This window comes from Pipra filicauda, unplaced genomic scaffold (assembly GCF_003945595.2).
Source record: "Pipra filicauda isolate LSUMZ 115617 unplaced genomic scaffold, ASM394559v2 scaffold86_size2582843_pilon, whole genome shotgun sequence".
In the NCBI taxonomy this organism is placed as follows: domain Eukaryota; kingdom Metazoa; phylum Chordata; class Aves; order Passeriformes; family Pipridae; genus Pipra; species Pipra filicauda.
In genome coordinates this window covers 1,557,314-1,578,083 of record NW_024105053.1, presented here as the reverse complement: position 1 = coordinate 1,578,083, position 20,770 = coordinate 1,557,314, and positions in this window count along the sequence as shown.

Here is a 20,770-nt window from a genome sequence, read left to right as displayed (position 1 = left end):
TGCCAGTGTGCAGGCATTTACATGTTAAAACTCTTCATGTCTGGCCAGTGAAGAACATGATTCAACTCATGCCAAAATAGACATTAAAAAGATGAAGTCTAAACCTCGAAATATATTTATTTCTCTCCACTGAATTTAAAAAGAGCCCAGGGGGCGGCAGGAGTAGATATCTGCTTGGCAGACCTCTCAATACCTCCCACCCACAAACAGGAGAGGGACCTGCCAGGCCACAGTGACCACCCACACAAAGCAGAGCAGGAGCTGGACATGGGGTGGGGGGCACGGAGCCACTGACGCTGGCACCACCATGGCCTGACTGACCCTCAGCCAAGAGACTGACTTCACCTACAGAATTATTTGGGTCACTGCCAAATTCTCATAATATCCGTCCAAGAAACACTCTCTGTCTGAGCTAGCTGGTGGAACTTTAGCAGGAGTTTGTCCTCGTCTCTCTCTCCCGAGTTTTCTGTGATTGATCCAAGCTCACTGCAGCCAGACTTGAATTAGTGAGGTTGGGCCCATGCGACTTTACATCACTAAGGCCTACCCCTCGCTTGCTTTAGAGAAGTTTAGTAAAGAATTTCAACACCTTTCTTCATACTCTTCAATACTATATCCTTCTAGAAACCCTCAGGCTAATTTCTACCTCATTTTCAGCCAGAAATGTCTTTAAAGGAGGGCTCTCCTGTGCAAACTGACCGCTATCCAGAAATGACACATTCTCACTTTAAATTTGCCTTGTTTATAATTGAGTGGGCTATCACTTTGATCTTTTTTTTTCTTTTTTCCTGTTTCAGTTGGAGCAAATGAAAAGAAAAAGTCTTTTCAGACATAATATTTTTCTTGAACCTGAACAATCTTATTATCAGAGCTGTACTGCTCAGGGGATTTCCATGTTGTCATGGCTGCATTTTGTCTGGGTGGGGAAACGAGGGACCACAATGAAAAGAAAAAAAAACAACCAAAACTAGTGTAGAGAAAAACCCTAAAGCAAAAGTACATTTTGTTTTACTTCTGCATCTCTGCTTCAGAAGTTGTTTGATTTCTAAGAGATATTTGAGTTCATTCGTCTCACCTTGTTGCCTTCCTCTAATGCCCAGGAAATAGGAAATGAAATCTTTGAGAGTCTAAATCCTAGGACATCTGAAGGGTTAGTGCCCAGGAGAGGCTAAAAGAAAGCTGTATTACTTCTCACTTGCAATAAATTTACACTGCTTCTGCCTCTTAGTTCAAGTTTCCACAAAAAAAACACCCGAAAACAACAAAACCAACTCACAACAAAAAAACGCTCCAATTTAAACAGATGAGTTTTGAAGGTCCAGCAAAACTACCTGTACTTCATCCAATGCTTTCTTGGATTATCATCTTTGTTACGTCTATTGGAAATGACTAACCAGGCAAGTCATCTATGAGTTAGCATTTCTGTTTGCCTTTCATACTGTTTGTTCTCTTATTTTTTATTCTCCTGAGGACACAAAAGTATTTTTTTATTCTGTTTTATCTCCAAAAAATATGCAAAAGTCTTCTGCACGTATGCTAAATTTAAATCTGCTATCAGTATCTATTTAGAAAGATGAAGTTAGTAGATCCCTTGCTTCTACCAACAATGCTTTTCAAATGTTCCAGTTCAGGGAGTTCCCAGGATGTCTGTTGGAGACAAGCGGATCGGGTCCTCCAGATACATCCCAGTCTGCAGCACTGGAGACAGGATTGGTGCCTAAGACTAAAAAATGTGGAGGTTACTATGTTTAGTATTACTTTCTATTGTGGTTGTTAACAAAGAGTTTGGTAAAAGTTAAGGCAAGTAATAAACCAGAATCTTACTAGAACTTGTATTACATGTATGCTCAGATGTCATACTTAGATTTTTATTTTTTTAACCAGATATGTCAGGAATCAGAAATCTGCCTGTAAGCTTCAGATGTGAGGAGGAGGACTTCTACCTCAAAAAGAAAAAGGATTCAGAATCTTCTTTTTTTGTTGCTTCCTGACATTTCTTTCTCTAAACTGCTTTGTAAACTTATCCACGTTATCTTCTTCATGCTGGAGTCATCTCTTGACAGCTCCTCAGCTGAAGGTCTGTGGGTTGGCCTGAGGCTGCTGTAAGAAGTGTTTTGCTGGCCCAAGAGCAGCATTATGTGGGAGCCAGTATTGCTTAAGGTAACATAGCCATGGACAACATAACTTGAAGTCTTGGGTGGAAAGAGTGAACAAGCACAAGAGCAGGCACTGCAGTGAATTGCTGAGAAACCCCTCTCCCTGAGTAACCAATACAGCAACAGCAGTAAAGAGAACAGTCATATTAACAGTTCTGGGCTTCTTTTGTTTGCTTGCTAGTTTCTAAGTCTTCAGGGTGCTCAGAATATTTTCTGCTGTTCTCTATATCAACCAGAGTAAAAGCATAAAGACATGAAAGCTTAGATTGTTTTCACATTATTTGTTTTAGGTCTGAAAGAAACATAAACTACTGCAAGATATATTACTCACTTTTGAAATCTGGTAGGAGAGCATCTGCCAGTACTGCTCATATACATTTTTCAGGCGCAGTGTTGGGCCGAACCTCTATAATTTTGGTGACAGTGAAGTATTTTGTGAATGTATTTTAATTCTGTAAAATGTTCCATTCTGATGCTTGCAACTTTTAAATTAAATGTTTGAATTTTCATTCTTTTTAATGAATTTGGTTTTAGAATTGCCTTTAGTTTAAAAATGAGAATTACTAAAAACTCATTTTAAGAATCTGTCCATGACAGCTGTGGTTATTTAATATTTAGCCATAGTGTTCTAGCATGCAGACCCCATTCCAAAAATAAAGGCCAAGGGAATGTAGGAGGCTCAGTTCCAATGTATGACTAGTCCATGACTCAGACCTGGACTCTTTCGTAAGCTTCAGATGAAAAACAGGCATAGACCTCAACAAACAGGACAAAGGGAAGGAGCAAACAGAGGCAACATGATGCCATGTCCCTATAAAAACAGAACAGATGGACAGAAATCATCTTAAGAAGCTGAGGCTGGTGGCATGTATGAAAGAGCATGAGGAATGTGAAATAGCATTTGTAATATCAGTGTTTAATGTGCTCTGGATGTGGGGCTTCACCACCACCAGGTAAGTAGGAGAAAGGGACAGTGTGCACCCATTACTTCTCCCATTCCTTCCCACTTGGGCAGGCATATGACCCACATTTGGCTGGGCACAGTCCAGTATGCAAGTACTGCCAGTAATAGCTCCTGCAGTTAGGAAGGTGGACAACAGAGGAAACCGAAACTTCAAGGAAAACAACTGGTGTCAAACACAGGTGGTTGTGGCAAAGCTAGGTGCCCATGGGCCCAAGGGAGCCAGGGATAGGTGGGATGGGAAGGACCATGGCTGCTGTGCTGAGTGCCCTGGCAAGAGGTTGGCACTGTCAATGTTCGTCCTCTTGTGCCATTTCCATGGGTTTTGTTCTGCAGTTCTTGAATGCCGACTCCGGGTCCTCACCCCTGTTTGTAGAGAGCCTTCAGGGAGAGGCAAGTCCTCCAGGGATGGGCTTTGAGGAGGATGATGGGTTTCTAAACCAAGGTTTGTGCTGTTTAGATGGATGTGAAGTTGATATGGTTTGAAGCTGGCTCCCTGCCAAGTCTCCAAACCTTACCACCAGAAGTTCCCCCCCCCCCAAACCAACCTCAGAGAGAAGAGGGAGGAAAAAAAAAGTGGGCAGCAGTGAAGAGGCAGCTACAGTCCTGCTGACTGTTAGCCATAGGGATGACAGAATTTATTGGTTAAATTTATCATGGTTGAATGTAGCTTCATCAGTAAGGTTGAACTCATTAGAATACTTCTAAGATTTTTTTATAAAACATTTAGTGATACTTAAGCAAATGAGGACTAGATAGACATTAGATAACAAAAGGTCACAAAGGAGAGTGATAGTTTAAATGTTTTTGTATTTCAATAGGTTTTAAAATCTCTTTCCTGGTATAAAACTTATTTGAAAGTAGAGAAACTGAGAAAATCAGACAAGAAAATGAAATTGGAACTGAAAATAAGTATTGTAAACAGATATTATCAAAGGTAACAAAGAGATACATATTTAATGTGATTTGTTTGGAACAAATTTTGTGCACTGAGATGTTTATAGGTTCAAAATTAATTACACCTATCTCATACCAATTATATAGGAATAATGTTTGAGATATCATTAGATTGATGTCTGTAAACAACAGGAACATATATGTGATCAACCTGAAAGATTATCCTCCTTTTAAAAAATGAATGCGGGGGTAGAGAAATCTCTATAACAGGGAAAAATAATTACACATTTTCTCCCCAATCATTATGCCAGATTAGCAAAGAGAAAAAGAAATATGCAAATGAGGCATTGATTGCAGAGAGATATATGTGAGATGTGACAGGACCCCATCTGGCAGAGCTGGCATGCAGAGATTCATTGTCATTTTGTTGCTACAGTGAGCATTTAAAAACTACCCAGAGATGGTTCCACAACTGGAAAGAAGAGACTCCATCAGATTTCAAACACTGTCCAGTGTATTTGAATGGTCCCAACAGGGACCATTCTTCAGACTTGCTCTCACCCCAGCTACCAGCAACAGCCTCCACTCTTCCTTCCATGCCCTTTGGAAAATCTTTTTCTTTTAATCTCTGTTAAAGCCTACTGCTGGCTGCTTTTGCTGTCCCAAATTTTCTCCCTGCTCCTCATGCTCCACATTTCTCTTCAGTCAAGCTCAGGGGCAGAACTGCTCTTCCCTGCCACCTCCCCAAAAATAGGGTGTCACAACTGCCACAACAAGGCCAACAAGGCAGTGCTTTGCTCTGCTCCTGCCAGGGCAGGGAACAAAGAATGCTCTTCAACCACTGAAATAAAAATGATGAGTTTCCGAGATAAGGCAGAACTGTTGGCCACCTCCTTCACCCCAAGGGACACATTCTTACTTGCTTTGTATTTTTTGTTTCATTTTTAACTGGCTCCTCCTCTGTGCTGATCAAGGCAGTCTAAACCCCCAAGCTGAGAACAATTGGTCTTGCCTTCTATCTGTAGAGGATTAAATTGGTCTCTGTTAACAATGTACAAAAATGAAATGTGACCTAGGACTGAAATCTAGAGTATGGTGTCTGCTTAATGGAAAGCTTCGAGTGTGGGATCCACGGCACAGCAGAAGACTGACACATTATTATTATTATTATTATTATTATTATTAGCAGTAGCAGTAGCAGTAGCAGTAGCAATAGCAGCAGCAGCAGCATTTACATAGCAATTCCTTATGAAGGATTGCTGTGTCAGTGGCGTGTCTAATAGTAGTCTAGTAGTAATGTGGGACTAAAAAGCCTTTCCAGCTCTTCTTTGCTTTACACTGAGGTACATCAGCAAAATGACCAAAGAAATACAGGGAATTTCACCACAGCAATGCTGAGAGTGTAAGAAAGAATATAATCTGATTCAGTGCATTCTTATGTGACTTGGAAAACTGGGTGAAGGGTACAACAAAAAAAATTGCTCCCAAATAGGCTGGGCTAGGCTGAGCTTTCAGTGTAATGTGAAAACTGCACGCTCTGGTCCAGCAGTATTCTTATGGCACAGTCCAATGAACATTAGGGGTACAGCCACCATTCAGATGCTATACACCTCTAGTTATGAAAGCTATATAGCATTATTAGCATACAGCTCTGATTCACCCAACCTGCTGTCATGAGAGGTGGGCCTAGAGGACTGTGTGTCAGCACAGCCGTGTCACCACTGCTGTTCGCTCCCTACATCCAAACGAGCTGTCTCTAGTACAGGCTGCACTGTGTGCTGTGAATGTAACCTGAGGTTTGATAAAGTAGAACAGACTGTCCTATTGCGGTCTGCCCTGAAGCACAACATTTCCAAAGAATATCTCTCTCTTTATCAGGTGTATTTGTGATGCCTGAGTTATTACATTGCTTCTTCTCAGGACCTGAGCTGGAAGAGGAACTGCTGCACACCTGTAAGCTTGTTTCAACATAACTTTCAGTGAGCAGATCTTGTCTGCTTTGATTTATAAAAATAATTATCAGAAATCCTTTCTCATGGAGTTAATTGCAGCCAACAATGAAATTATCGTTTTATCGTGTTTTTGAACAAGTAAACTAAATATAGGGCCTTAAACTTCTCACTCAGTAAGATAGGTCTTCCTGACACTAGATTTTCCTTCAGCTTTTTCCTGAAGTGCTCAGAACCAGACACGATACTCTTGTAAGAGTCTCACTAATCTCTGTGTGCAGGAAAATTGTCACCATTGCAGTTCTTCATACTCTTGTGCTTATACATTAATTCTGGATCACAACAGTTGCTTCAACTGCTGCATTTACTGGTACCACTTGCTGAACTACATGGCCACAGCCTTACCTAACTTCATTTTGGAGCCATTACCTCCATAAACTCAGAGCTTTATCCAATAAAAGGAGTGAGAGAGCGCAAATATTGATCAGATGATATACAAAAGCTGACTTCTGGGAATGTGAGGCTCAGTGCAGCTATTATAGTCAGATCCACTTGGGACACTAATTGCTTAATTTCATGGTGGTGTAATTTGACTTCCTCACATGCCTTCCCTACAAGCTGCATCAACCTTCCAGCTGCTTGGTCTGCCTACCTTGGCTGCCCAGCATGGGCTGAATGGACATCATCATAGCTAAAAATTTAAATTGTCAGTAGGGAATACATTACCCAAAGTGGTTCTGATGAGCAAAGAAAGGGTCATTATTCTTTTCAATTTCAGCACTAAGGTTTAACAGACACAATGCCTTGGTGGAGGGAGTAGAAGAACAAAAATGAAAGGAGAGTTGGAAATTATAGTGCAAGACAGCCCTCAGTGCCTGCAGGGGCAGAAAAAGCAGGACAAGATGACCTGAAGTGGGACAGCTTACCCATCTTATAGTCTTCTGAGTGACCAGCATGGTCAGCATGTGGAGAAGTTTGCCAGGAACTGTGCAATGTCAGCACCACCTGAATAGGAGCCAGTGTCCCAGAGAGAAGGAAGACAAGAGACCTGACCAATTTTTGGATCTCTACACATAGCCGTGGCGCAAAACATACTGCCCCTGAAGTTATGGCTTCTTGTAAATAAAGGGATGATTACACCTCCAGCGTTATAGCACCTGTCCCTTGCTGTGAGTGCAGTGTAGGCCAAGAAGGAGCTTTTTGTTTGCTATTCACCTCCCTGAACAATATTATAGAATCATAGAATCATTAAGATTGGAAAAGACTTCCAGTATCACTGAGTACAACCTTTGGCTGAACACAGACAATGCCAACTAAACAATAGCACCAAGTGCCACATTCAGTGATTTCTTGAACACTTCCAGGAATGGCGAGTCCATCACTTCCTGGGCAGCCTGTTGCAATGCTTAACCAGCTTCTCAGCGAAGAAATTCTTCCTAATGTCCAACCCTGGTGCAGCCTGAGTCCATTTCCTCTCATCCTGTTGCTGGTTGCCTGGGAGAAGGGGCCAACACTCACCTGGCTACAATCTCCCTTCAGGGAGTTGCAGAGAGTGATGAGGTCTTCTCTCATTTCCAAACTGAACCCCTACAGCTCCCTCAGCTGCTCCTCATAGGACTTGTCTTCTAGACTCTTCCCCAGCTCCTTGTTGTTGTCTTCTCTGGACACACTACAGCACTTCAATGTCCTTCTTGTAAGGGGCCCAGAACTTGATGCAGGATTTTGAGGTGTCAAGTACAGGGGGACAATCACTGCCCTAGTCCTGCTGGCCACACTATTGCTAATACAAGCCACGTGCCACTGGTCTTCTTGGCCACCTGGACACACTGTTGGCTCATGTTCAGCTGGCTGATGACCAGCACCCCCAAGTCCTTTTCCTCTAGGCAAATTTCCAGCCACTCTTCCCCCGGCCTGTACTCCTGCATGGGGTTGTGTGATCCAAGTGTAGGACCCAGGACTTTGCCTTATTGAACCTCTTTCCATCTGACCTTGACTCATTGATCCAGCCTTGACCCATCAATTCAGATCCCTCTGCAGAGCCTCCCTCCCCCCAGCAGATCAACACTCCCACCCAACTTAGTGTTGTCTGCAAACTGACTGAGGGTGCACTAGATCCCCTTGTCCAGATCATCAATAAAGGTATTAAACAGGACTGGCCCCAATACTGAGGCTTGGGGAAAGCCACTAGTGACCATCCAACAACCAGATGTAAATGTCAATTCCCCTGGCAGGATGTCTTTGCAGTCAGCAGAGGTTCATGCACTGCAGGAGGAGCCAGCCATCTGCAGACCCTCAGAGGGGCCAGACAGTTCCCCTTCCATCCCAGCTCCCGCAGCAGCTCCCTGCTTGCACTCTGTCTTTCACAGTATCAGCCAGCATTTTCTATCACTACACAAAGCTGATTTCTCTCCACTATAATGCTTACAGGGAAGTTAAGCATATGCTGGCTCTTACTGTCTACCGTGGGCATGGATTAAAATCACATACTGCTGTCTGGACTTGTGGGAATGGCACTGAGTTTTGTATAGAAGACACAATTTTTAACTTGGTTTTCACTCCATAGTGGGTTATATGCAAGGAGTGTTTCCTTAAAAGTCAAGGAAATGTCATATCTAAGTCAGAAATTGTTCACAGTCCTGTGAACCTGTACCTAGGCCTTTTAAGAAAGGTAAGCTGGTGAAAACAATAAACATGGATTGCTTGCAGGTTATGAAGGCTGCCCAACCTTTCAGTGACCTTGGCCTGAGGTTTGTTTGTTAGAACATGAAACACACGTACCTCCCCTGGTTTCACTTTCCAAGGCAAACACAAGCCCAGCTCCAGGGCAGCTTAAGTATGACTGCCATGGGAGCCACCAGGTCAAGGTATTTCTGTTCACAGCCGGAATATTTTCTGCTAAACTAAGGCTGCACCAAATCACCTCATGCTGGAAAGGAAAAAAAAAAAAAGAAAAAAATGGGGAGGAAAGTAAAATTTTGAATATTGAGCAACCAAAGAAAAAAACCCAAAGCACAACGGGGAGCAGCTGTTGAAATGCACACTTGTTAGAACCCGAGGTTCAGGTGATCAATAAGGTACTAAGCACAGCTACACTAGAAAACAAAGAAAAGGCTCTGACCATGGACTTCTGGACAGGACAGTGGTGATGTTAGTGTCCACTATTTCTTCCTGTGGTCATGTACAAAGAGAATTAATGAAGTGCATACTTCTTTTCCCAAGGAGATGGTGGTGAAAACCATGGACCAGTTGGTGGTCTGGACCCTCTGGTCTCTGCTTGCCACAACACAGCCAGTGAGAGGAGCCAAGCTGTTGCAGTGAAGGAAGCCATCTGCACCTGGACACAGAAGGAGGGCAGGTTCTGGCTCCTGTGAGGAGTAGGAAAGGCCAGGGACTGAAGTGAGACACAGAGACACTAAGACAAAGGGCCCTTCCACCCAGCCTGTGTTGCTGCCTGGCCCAAGGCTACCCGGAAGGCATGTGCACCAGAGTGCTCATGGCTTGCCACCTGCTCTAGTAACAATACACTAAACTCACTAATTAGGGTGCAATATCAGTGTTCAAACATTTACCTATGTCATGGAACCCTAGAACTATAGGAGAATAGAACCACAGAAACCTTAAGGTTGAAAAAGACCTCTAAGATCATTGAGACCAACCGCTAATCCAGGACTGCCAACTCCACCACTAAACCATGTCCCTGAGTGCCACATCTATGTCTTTTAAATGTCTCCAGGCATATGTCATGAGATACACTGCCCCTCCTTCCCAGAAACTCTGCAGTGTGACCAGACCTTCACTTGGCAAACTGAGGTCAACGTCAGCATTTGCATTTCCTTCCTTGAACATTTCCATTTCCTGTATGTTTCATTTCCCTTCAAGTCTCAGATCCAGTAAATTTTCCTAAACCTACCTCCATGGACTCAGTACACTCGAGGGAAAGCCAGAAGTTTTAGCTGCTGGATGCTCTAACTATTGAGAATCAGGAGAGTATAGCGAGATCTTCCACAGCCACAGATACACCCTTTAGTGGTTCAAGATGATTATGTTTATGTGTACATGGTAATATTATAATTCTCTATGCAAACTGCATCACATTTACCAGTGAAAATCTTTAGGGCTTGCCAATGCTCCACGTGTTGGCTTCTCCTGTCAACACCCTTTTTTGCATGCTAAAGCACTCATCATTTGTGTATGCTTATGTGAAGTGAACTTTGCAGGGGAAAGGGATTTACATTGCCAATGGAGCTGGAATCACAGCTTCACACCTCCTCAGCTGTTACATTTCAATTTCTCAGTGTTCTGATTATTACTGAGAAAAAAGTTCAAAGTGGTATCATCCAGTTTAACTCCAATTCTAGGAAAATATTTCTAAAGTCATAAATTAAAAAAGAGGGGGAAAATAATTTCAGTGGTATTTGTACTTCTCAGTCACTGGAAAGTTTTTGAAAGTCCCATGATCAACCTTCTGTTACCTAAAGTTTATCTTGATTTTTACAGCTGATCAACACCTTATATTTATCTGTTAGAAGTTGTTAATTACCTCTAAATAGTTGACTACATATTTGAGTAGCTAGAAATGGATTTCTGCACCTGACTTTAAGGAACTATTTTGGAATTGACTATCCATACTTTCTTATGCAGAATAATGGTCCTTCCATTTCACAGCCCCTTTGCCTAACTATGGGGCTACATGGGGCAGTTTTATTCATTACTGTGGATTGCCATTCAGTAATTAAAGGAAAATGTGTGCATAACATTTTGGAGAAATGCTCAGAATTGGGAGAGATAATATGTTCATTCATTCAGGACTTAGAATATGCACAAGAAGTACTGATTTCCTTCTACAAAAAAAGTCAGAAAAGGACCGGCAGTAGATGGAACTGGGTGCTCATTTGAAGTGTTAGCATTGGTAAGTGCAGTTTTGAAGGCACGCAGAGGTTGCAGCCATCCCCCATCCTAGGGCAGGTTGGCTGCACAGGTTCCCTGTGTCTGTTGCACTTACCTTCAGCCTCACAGTAAAGAGGATGTAGGCACCATCAAAAGTATGCTTTGAAAAGACAAAGTGGAATCAAGCTGTTTACAGCACACTGATTTGGAGATATTGATAACAAAGCCCACAAAATCTAACTTTTTAAGATAAGTAAATAGTAGCTTCATTTCACAGAGAGGAAACTCAGCCTGCAGTGTGAAATATGAATCCTGCCAGCATACTGATCCTTCGGAAACATTTTTTTTGTCCACTTGCCCATCAAATTCAAATACCTGAAAAGGATGAGAAACTTGAAAGAGGAATTGAACATTGCTAGTTAGGAAAGTAGATTGGAAAGAGCACTAACCTTTTAACAGAACCACATGGTTTGGAGGCCTTTGTACTTCTCTACTGGAAACTCAATGAAGGCAATCTCATTAACAGTAATTTGCAGCTGAAGGCACTAAATGAATGAATATGCATTTCCAGTGAAGTCATAGTAGCTGTCAAACAGTATTTGGGAAAGTCAAGGTTTTGGCTGACTGCAATGCTACCTCATGAACCATGATTTTATACTTTGAAAGTAATAATAATAATAAAACGTTTCATGTTTTCTCCTTTCTGAAACCACAGAAAGGCCAAACCAAAAACAAAAGAAGTGACTTCTTAATGTCGAGAATTTTTCATTTGCACTTCTTTGTACTTTTATGTTTCACTTTATTTTCTCTAAAATTGCTCACACATGTAAAACCATGATGTGAACTCTGGATTTAATTAAGTAGCTGAGCCCAGCAGCGAGGCATATAGGGTGGGAAGTGCACCAGGAATCAGAACAGCACACAGTTACATTCTGTCTCTGCTACAGATATGCAGCTCTGTGTCCTACATAGGTGTGCTGAATCTGTCCCAGGCACCTTTGCTATCTGACAGTGGTTTACACTGTCACAGAAGTGGTATTTTAACAAACACATGCCGAATCTAGAAGTTTCCTGACAATTGACTCATATGCACATACAAACGAGAAAATGGTGTTCAGATAGGAAGTTATCAAAAAACTATGCTTTCCTGTTTACACAGTGGAGCCAACATCTAGAGCTTAAAAAGTTTACTGTAGTCCTAAATACTATTGAAATGTTCTTAGTAATATAAAAATTGCCAACACTTCATGTACACGGAACATCTGAAATTTTGTGTTCCAAGGTAAGAATGGGCAGCTGATGAAACATTAACTAACAACAGTGAACATACCAGCACTGGGGACTTATGGAGAGTTAAACAACTTTAACTGATTTGAACTGATTATTTAGTTGGGCTAGAAAGCCTCAGAATAGAGATTTTGGAAAGAGAAACAAATTTGATATCTGATTTGTTGTTAGTGCTCAAGGTCTATAAATGTTGCTTCCTCTGCTCAGAGGCAGTGGAACACTGCTGCAAGGGGGATGTCTTCCTGCACAAGTTTGATTTTTGTCACAGCCACCAGTGAGGCAAAGATAGTTTCCAGCAGTCGACTTCTCTTAATCTATTATTAACAAATACTTGTAAGAATAACGTTATTTTTATATAACCACTTGAAAATTGTTGTTTAGTTAGTTGCTACAAACAACTGTAATTGGATGTGCAAGGCTGAATTATTATTAATGTATGAATTAGAATACCTGTAGCTCATTTCCCTCCCTTTTGTCACCCCACATTAACAGGAGTGTTACAGTAATTTAAATTATCCATGAGAATTACTAAAAATATACAGGACTGTTATATACAAACCTAAAATTTGTATTGCAAAACCTCAATTAAGTATATGAATCATAAGTACATTGCCATATCTTTGGATTGGTGAATGCCTAGCAAAGATGAAAGGAGCTAAGTTTTTTTAAAAAAAATATTTGAAAACAACAATTTCAATAACTGTGGCAATAAGTGATGGATTTGACATCAAGCTCTGTGAATGATGTTTGTCATGCAATTTGTTCTGAAAGCCTTTCATCTACTGTACAACCACAAAAATCTAGTGCCTTCAAATCAGCTGCAAGAATTTACTACATCTGAAGGGATAGTCTACAATAGCTATTTGAGACGATAAGCTCCAGGTGATTAAAACTCAGCTCTTATAGATGGTTTCCCATCTTCAAAGAGATACAGAAATCCATGTTTACCATTTCTTGTTCCATGTCTTCATTTAAACACACTACCGGATAGACTGTTTTGTTGTGTAAAAGTAAACAAAGGTACTTCTGAAAAAAACATTGACTGAGGTAGATTTTTTTATTTACCCTAAAGGAGCACGAGTGGTTCAGATAGGTGTGGGTGCGACGTGACACTTTTGCCTGTGGTTTATGTGCTAGAACTGTTTTATCTAATGAGCCACTAGCATGCAGACAACCTGCTGCTGGCTGTACATGTTGGGAATGAATGATTGTGGTCTGCATGTTTCTCATAGATCAGCACTCTACAGTTGCTTAATCGCACAAGAGAAATCTCTGTCTTTTGAAGAAGTTTCACTTCTCACAGGTGAACATGGAAAAATCTAATGCTTGGCAAGATGCACAGTCCTTCCCCTTTTCCCCCTCCCCATTTCCCTCTTCCCCCTTCTCCCTCCCCCTTCCCCCTCCCCATTTCCCCTTTCCCTTCCCTTCCCAAACCTTCCCTTCCCAAACCTTCCCTTCCCAAACCTTCCCTTCCCAAACCTTCCCTTCCCTTCCCAAACCTTCCCTTCTGTTCCCAAACCTTCCCTTCCCTTCCCAAACCTTCACTTCCCAAACCTTCCCTTCCATTCCCAAACCTTCCCTTCCCTTCCCAAACCTTCCCTTCCCAAACCTTCCCTTCCCTTCCCAAACCTTCCTAAACCTTCCCAAACCTTTTCTTCCCTTTTGACTGCACAAAGGCAAGAGTCTATGCAAAAAAATAAGTTACTAATTAATGCTATTGATTCTGCAAACCACATAAGACTGTGAAAAAGAGGCTGAAGAGATCCTCCAGCACTGCACAAGACTGACAAACTATATGTTTGTATCTTTTCACATAGGAGGAAAAAACCTGACCTGGAGTTTCCTGGTGATATTTCAAATGTTTAAAACACGGGTTAAACTCAAATATGTAAATTATTATATCTGAGTCACTGCTGCTACAGCAATTACTGAGACAGTAATTTCATTTGTTTTGTTTGTCTGAAAAGTTTCCAAAGCCCTCCACTTTCAAATAAGCCTGACAATGAATGTAATGCAGGGACCTTTTAACCACAGTAACGCGTGATGACCTAAATTAGGTCAGTTTATATTTGTGAGTGTGTTAGAAGTGCAACCTACTCAGATCAAATTAGGTCAACTCGCAGTGTCCTGCTTAGTGAAATGTGGCTCTAGAGCAAGAGATGCAAAACCTGTCAAAGCATTAACTGAGAAAGCCAGAGCAAGTTGGGAGTACACCATCTTCTGTTTCAGGTCAGCACACCTGCATTTGGCCCTTGTAAACAGAAATAAGAAAACATACAGTGACATGCCTTTCCTTGGAAGTGTAATTATGTATCTCCCCCTCCAATACCATTTACCTGTTTATTTCAATTGTATGTCTGGCTGAACGCAATTGTTTTATCAGCCAGGATATTCCAGGAAATTCTACAATATATTCTCTGTTTGCACAGAAAAAAATCAGTAATATAAAACTTGCGCTTTCTTCTTCATTAGTTTACAGAAGTATTCCAGTTTTTCCAAGTTATTTTTTCATGCCCATGCATTCTTTGGCTAAGGAGAAGTAATATAATAACATATACTGATACTTTCTTTTTAGGCATACAGATTCTTTCCTCACTAAGCCCTTAAACATGCTTTTGTTTACCTAAATCATCTGTGTGCATGCTGTGCTTACTGTGTATTTATGTTATACTGTGTGTTCCTTTATTGATTAACACCTCTCTAATAATACATTTCTACTAGAATAAGATTGATTTATTTATCTTGCAGCTGCTGCTTAACTTCATTAAATCCCTATCAACACTTTTGATGCTGACACACCAAGTCTTTAGTTTATAAACAGAGGAATGCACTTCACTATAGAAAACACGTGGCATTCCTTACATGAAGGCAAAGTATTTAATGTGCAAAACATTTTATGCCTGTGATAGAAATTAACAAAACCTTTAGCCAGACATCCCAAAAACCTGCCTGGCTTCTGTATTGTGTATGCAACTCTCATTTGTGCTAATAGCCTTTTCAGGAGCAATAGTTTAACACAGCCAGCTCCACTAAAAGATCAATGCACATTGATGATTTCAATATCTTGAAAATCTCTGGTAAAATACTTTTAACATACTGTGCAACTCCTGCCAAACAAATCTAATTCAACCTGATTTAATGTATGGATTTGTAAACCTTTGTTATGTCAGGCTGAGTTTTCATTTCTAAATAGAGAGCAGGTAAGTAACTTTAGTCAGTACTGGTACCAACACTTGCCTGCAGATTAAAATGGGCAAATGAATAGAGCAGATATGAAAACACAGGTTACAATTCCTAAATCCAAACAGCTTAGCCTGTTCTCCAACTCTGAGAATGCTTAGACCACTTATATGCAGATATAAAACTAACTTAGATGTGAGCTCAGTGTTTCATACCTAAGCCTCCAAGAGCATTAATGTGATAAAGATCAGCTGTAATACTCACTAGCAATGAATTAAACTGCTTTTCTACATTAAATAGTTTGCCTTCATGTGTTCGGTAGTGAAGTGCTGACAATCATGCTCTCATAATACATTCCTGTATTTGTAAGCTAAAGACTTGTATGTGTCAGCATCAAAATTAGGGAAGTTAAGCTGCAGCTGCAAGATACTAAGTCTTATTCTATTTATATTATATTATTAGACAGATATTAACCAGTGAAGGAACACATGGTATAACATAAATATCCAAAATGGCACATCCCGCAAATCCCCCAAGTCCAGGCAGAGCACAGCTGATGTCAATAGCATATCTTAAAGAAAACTGTGTCCATATTCTGCAATAATATGGACTCACTAATTTTCTAAGGGTGTTTTAAACCTTAGTAACATATTTGTTTGTAATTGGCCTTTTCTATTTTAAAAACACATCTGAAAGCTTTGTTAGCAATTTTTCAGGGAGATAGAGTAGAAAATGGGAGAGGAATAAGTAATACCTCATTTCTAGATAGGCTTCACATAAATTCAGTAGTCTGACCAGATGCCTGGGATGCTTGATTCCAGAATGTGAACTCAGTAATATAGACAAAAGTCTATATAGGCATATGGTGAGAGGTATCAGAACTTGTTTCTCTATAAGTGAAAAATTAAGAAAACATTTGATCACTGCATCTGGCTTTCCAAAAGAAAGAAGGCTTTTCAGCTTAGAACACAAAGCATAACAAAGGCATTGGACCATGCAGTTAGAATTCAACCTGAATAAGAGGGGAATATTTTCTGAAAGGAGAGCATTAAATTAAATCAGTGTCTGATGTTCTGCATGCTCTTTCTCATAATCTCTTGCAATCACAAATGAACACTTTTCTAAAAACTGCCAAGAATAATTACTAGGCTTTTGTTGAGACCTTTAGGATGAAGTTTCTTGCAATCAAAGGTCAATCTCCAGATGTAGACTTGGTTTAGTTTGAAATCAGTAACAAACGGTCCACTGACTTTAGTAGAGACAAAAATTCACCTTATGAATATAAATGCTCCAAAACAAACTCATGGTAGGAAACAATCTTTGATTTTATCTGAGTACTAGCTCTGTTTTTTTTTCTTTTTTTTTGAGTTTGTCCTCATTTTGTTCCTTACCTTACCATTGTTTTTGTTGTTTGTATGTTCAGATGTGGGTAGTGGTAGAGAAGAGGAAACCTGTTTCTTACTTCTAATTCATCTGTTTCTGAGAAGCCACCTTTTAGCCCTTCCTTTGCTCAGTTTTGGATCTTTTAAGGAGTCTTACATTTTAACCCTTTAAGTTTATAATTGAGCATGGGAAGACTGAAATAAGAGAGATTTTTCTTCTTTTTTCCTCACAACCAGATTGAAGAAAGATCAATTTGAACTAGGATAGTTTGCCTGGGGAAAAGACAAAACTGTGCTGATTTTTGAGTAGCCTCTGTTTGTGTTAGCAAGATTCCATTGTCTGAACCAGCTAATTAACCTGCAGCCAGTTTTGACACCTCCATATTACATTTCTCTTGACTTGATTCCATCTCAGGCCCAGTGCTCTTAAACATCTTCATAAGCTACTTGGATGCAGGACTCAAAGGGATACCAAGTAAGTTTGCAAACAATACTAAACTGGGAGGAGCTGTTGATTCCCTCAAGGAAAGAGAGGCCCTGCAGAGAGACCTTGACAAATTAGAGGCCTGGGCAATGACCAACCATATGAAGTTTAACAAGGGCAAGTGCCAGATTCTGCACCTGGGGTGAGTCAATTCTGGTTGTCTGTACAGACTGGGGAATGAAATGTTGGAGAGCAGTGCTGTGGAAAGGGATCTGGGGGTCCTGGTTGATGACAAGTTGAATACGAGTCACCAGTGCTCTGGCAGCCAGGAGGGCCAACTGTGTCCTGGGGGGGCATCAGGCAAAGCATCACCAGTTGGTTGAGGGAGGGGATTGTCCTGCTCTGCTCTGCACTGGGGTGGCCTCACCTTGAGTCCCGTGTGCAGTTTGGGACACCACAATATAAAAGACATTAAGCTCTAAGAGAGCATCCAAAGGAGGACAACAAAGATGGTGAAGGGCCTTGAGGGGAAGCCTCTGAGGTCACTTGGTGTGTTCAACCTGGAGAAGAGGAGACTGAGGGGAGACCTCATTGCAGTTACAACTTGCTTGTGAGGGGAAGAGGAGGGGCAGGCACTGATCTTTTCTTTCTGGTGACCAGTGGGAGTGGCCTGAAGATGTGTCAGGAAAGGTTTAGATTGGATAGTAGGAAAAGGTTTTTCACCCAAAGGGTCATCAGGCACTGGAACAGGCTCCCCAGGGAAGTGGTCACAGCACTAAGCCTGACACAGTTCAAGAAGTGCTTGGACAACACTCTCAGCACCATGGTGTGATTCTTGGTGTGTCCAGTGCAGAGCCAGGTGTTGGATTTTGATGACCCCTGTGGGTCCCTTCCAATTCAGGATATACTATTATTCTATGATTCTGTGAGACATATCCTTACTACAGAACCCTAACCACAACCTCCCTTCCTCCCTTTTAGGCTTCTCTCAGAAAAAATGTGAATGACATATCCAATTTAAAAAAATTCTGATTTCAATATGTCACTACTAATCATTATGAGGTTAAGAACAAAAACGTGATGCTAAATTAATTGCAACATGTACTATCTGAATATCAACTGTCACAGTACTGCAAAGTTCTGTTGTATGTTTAATCTAGGCCTGAGTACACTAACCTTGAATTCCAAGAGATTGCAGCACATGCAGTTTTTAAAATACTGGCAATATTGATTTGATTTTTGTACATGCTGTTATTTCCATTTACAAATTAAAAATGTCCAATGAAAATCCTACACTGACATAATTAAGTATTATTTATGGTGAACTGGAAACACTTCCACAGGACCAGCTATGATCAAGACCTTCTCCTAAACTTACTTTATGGTAGTTATAATAATATATGTGAAGTTCTCCAGTGGATCAGATTATGAGTTTAACAGTTACAATGCTGTACATTTAAAAAAAAAAATAAAAAAAAAAATCAAAAATCATCTTGAGCACAGAATGTCATTTGCTGGAAAAGCTGCAATTAATGGTTAATCAGGATGCAATTAAACTTCTTCAGGTGAAAATTTACTCCCATCTGTAAGTAGGCAAGGAAAGCTTTAGCTTTCTCTATGTACATATGTATTTATATGTGTGTACATATATATATATGCATATGTATGTATAAATGTGTACATATATGCTTATATATATATACACACACACAGGTTGGAAACAAAGAACAGGTGAACCACTGTCATAAGAAAAAAGAGGAAAACTGAAGGTTTTGCCTAACTTGAACTATGAATTGTGCGTGGGCACATTCTTTGTTACTGACAGGTACTATTACTACTTTTTATTTAATAGGTATGACATTCACAGTGCAAGATAAGTACAAGTTTTTCTCAAAATACAGGCACGCACTTTTCTTATGTTAATGTAGCAAGGACATGAGCTAGAAGCTTGTCAAGCCTTGTACTACTAAGTCAAAGCTCTGCTGTTCTGAAGGGTAAGGATGTCCAAAGCATTGCTACTGAAGCCATGACACTGAAAGGTCTTGAATGTAACGTCTTGAATGTAAATGAGAAGTCCTGAATGTAAGTGTCGATGTCTTTCTGGTACTGGGAGGTCCAGAACTGGACACACACTGTAAACATGATGAATGCTAACTGCTTGAATATAAGGACTTTTCTCAATCTACTCCTAGTTGTGCTCCAGTTGATACATGCCAAGATTGCTCTTTGCTCCCAGGGCTCAAGTTCAGTTTGAAGTCCACCAACATCCCCTTTCCAGCAGAGCTGCTAGCAGAGCTTTCCAGCAGAGCTAGAAATCCCCCCAGCATTTATATTGTGAGAGCTTACTCGTTTCAGAGGGACAGCCTTTTGCACCTTCCTACTTGAATTTTCAGGGATGTCCTACAATAAGGTGTTGAACTGCAGAATTTTCATTATACATAATATTTAAAAACAAACAGAAAATATTTTATTTCCCACTGTCAAGGACATTTTGCAAAACTGAGAATTAAATGCAATTGCTTTTCTACTTATAAATAAGAGTATTTGTTAAAGAATCTACCAGAGGTAATAAAAATAGTATCAACACGGGTAATTTTTACTGATAAAGTGAACTGTATTACATCTTTTGATTTTTTCAGATTGATATTCCTTTAATTTCATAACTATAATACTGCAAAGAAGTCTGTGCAGTATGCTTGATTTTTAGATCATATCTATCATTCTATGCTTCTTTCAACGATTTGGAGAACTTCCCTTTAGCTGTCTTCACACATTAAGAAAATTCAGCAGACTTAAGAGGTTTTTAATTAAACAGCTGGCTTCACTTATGAAGAATACAAAAAGAAACCACGTCTGAACCTCATGCTCAGTGGAAATTTTGAGGTAAGGACCACAGAGCAGATTGAGGAACTTTTCTTGCTATTATGGTGACAAGGTGACATCACACAGCCTCATTTTAAAGCAAAAAAACCCAAAACCAAGCCAAAACAAAACTGTCTTTAAAAGTGTTCTGGTTGCTTGCAAAATTTTGCATCTCCCTGTACCACACTCTGCTTCCTGAGGAATGAGCCTTGAGGGGTTTTACTTATGTAAAGGAATGGGTCATAGCCCTGAAACAGACTAATATGGAGCCTGAATTCTCTACAGAATGAAATGTTGAGATTTTATGCAAGTTAATAGAAGTGTAGAAAATATCCTAATTCAGCAGAATCTCTTGGTTTGCTAGATTTTTTGAAAGAAGATTTTTGCGGGGATGGATTACAAGTAATTTTAATTATTATAAGAGCATTGATAATGTAAGCTTTTCTGAAGCAAACTATCCAAGCATTTCTATGGAGCATACACAAGAATACCTGACATTAGTGAAGTTAAAGAGTAAACAGAACATTAAAAGATATCAGGCTGGGAAAACAGGATCAAGCACGTTGCATACAATTAACTGCAAGCAAAACTAATCTTTCAGGTTTAGTTTTTAATTATGTATTTTAACATCAAGTATGCAGTTATTTATTCTTTTAGTTCCTGTCACAACCTGGATCTAAAAGAATTATCTATCTTGATTTTATAACTCTGATGAGGAAAATGGCATGTTTAGCTAGTTGCTACAGCAGTCAATCTACTTCCTATTAAAAATCTGCTTGTTATTT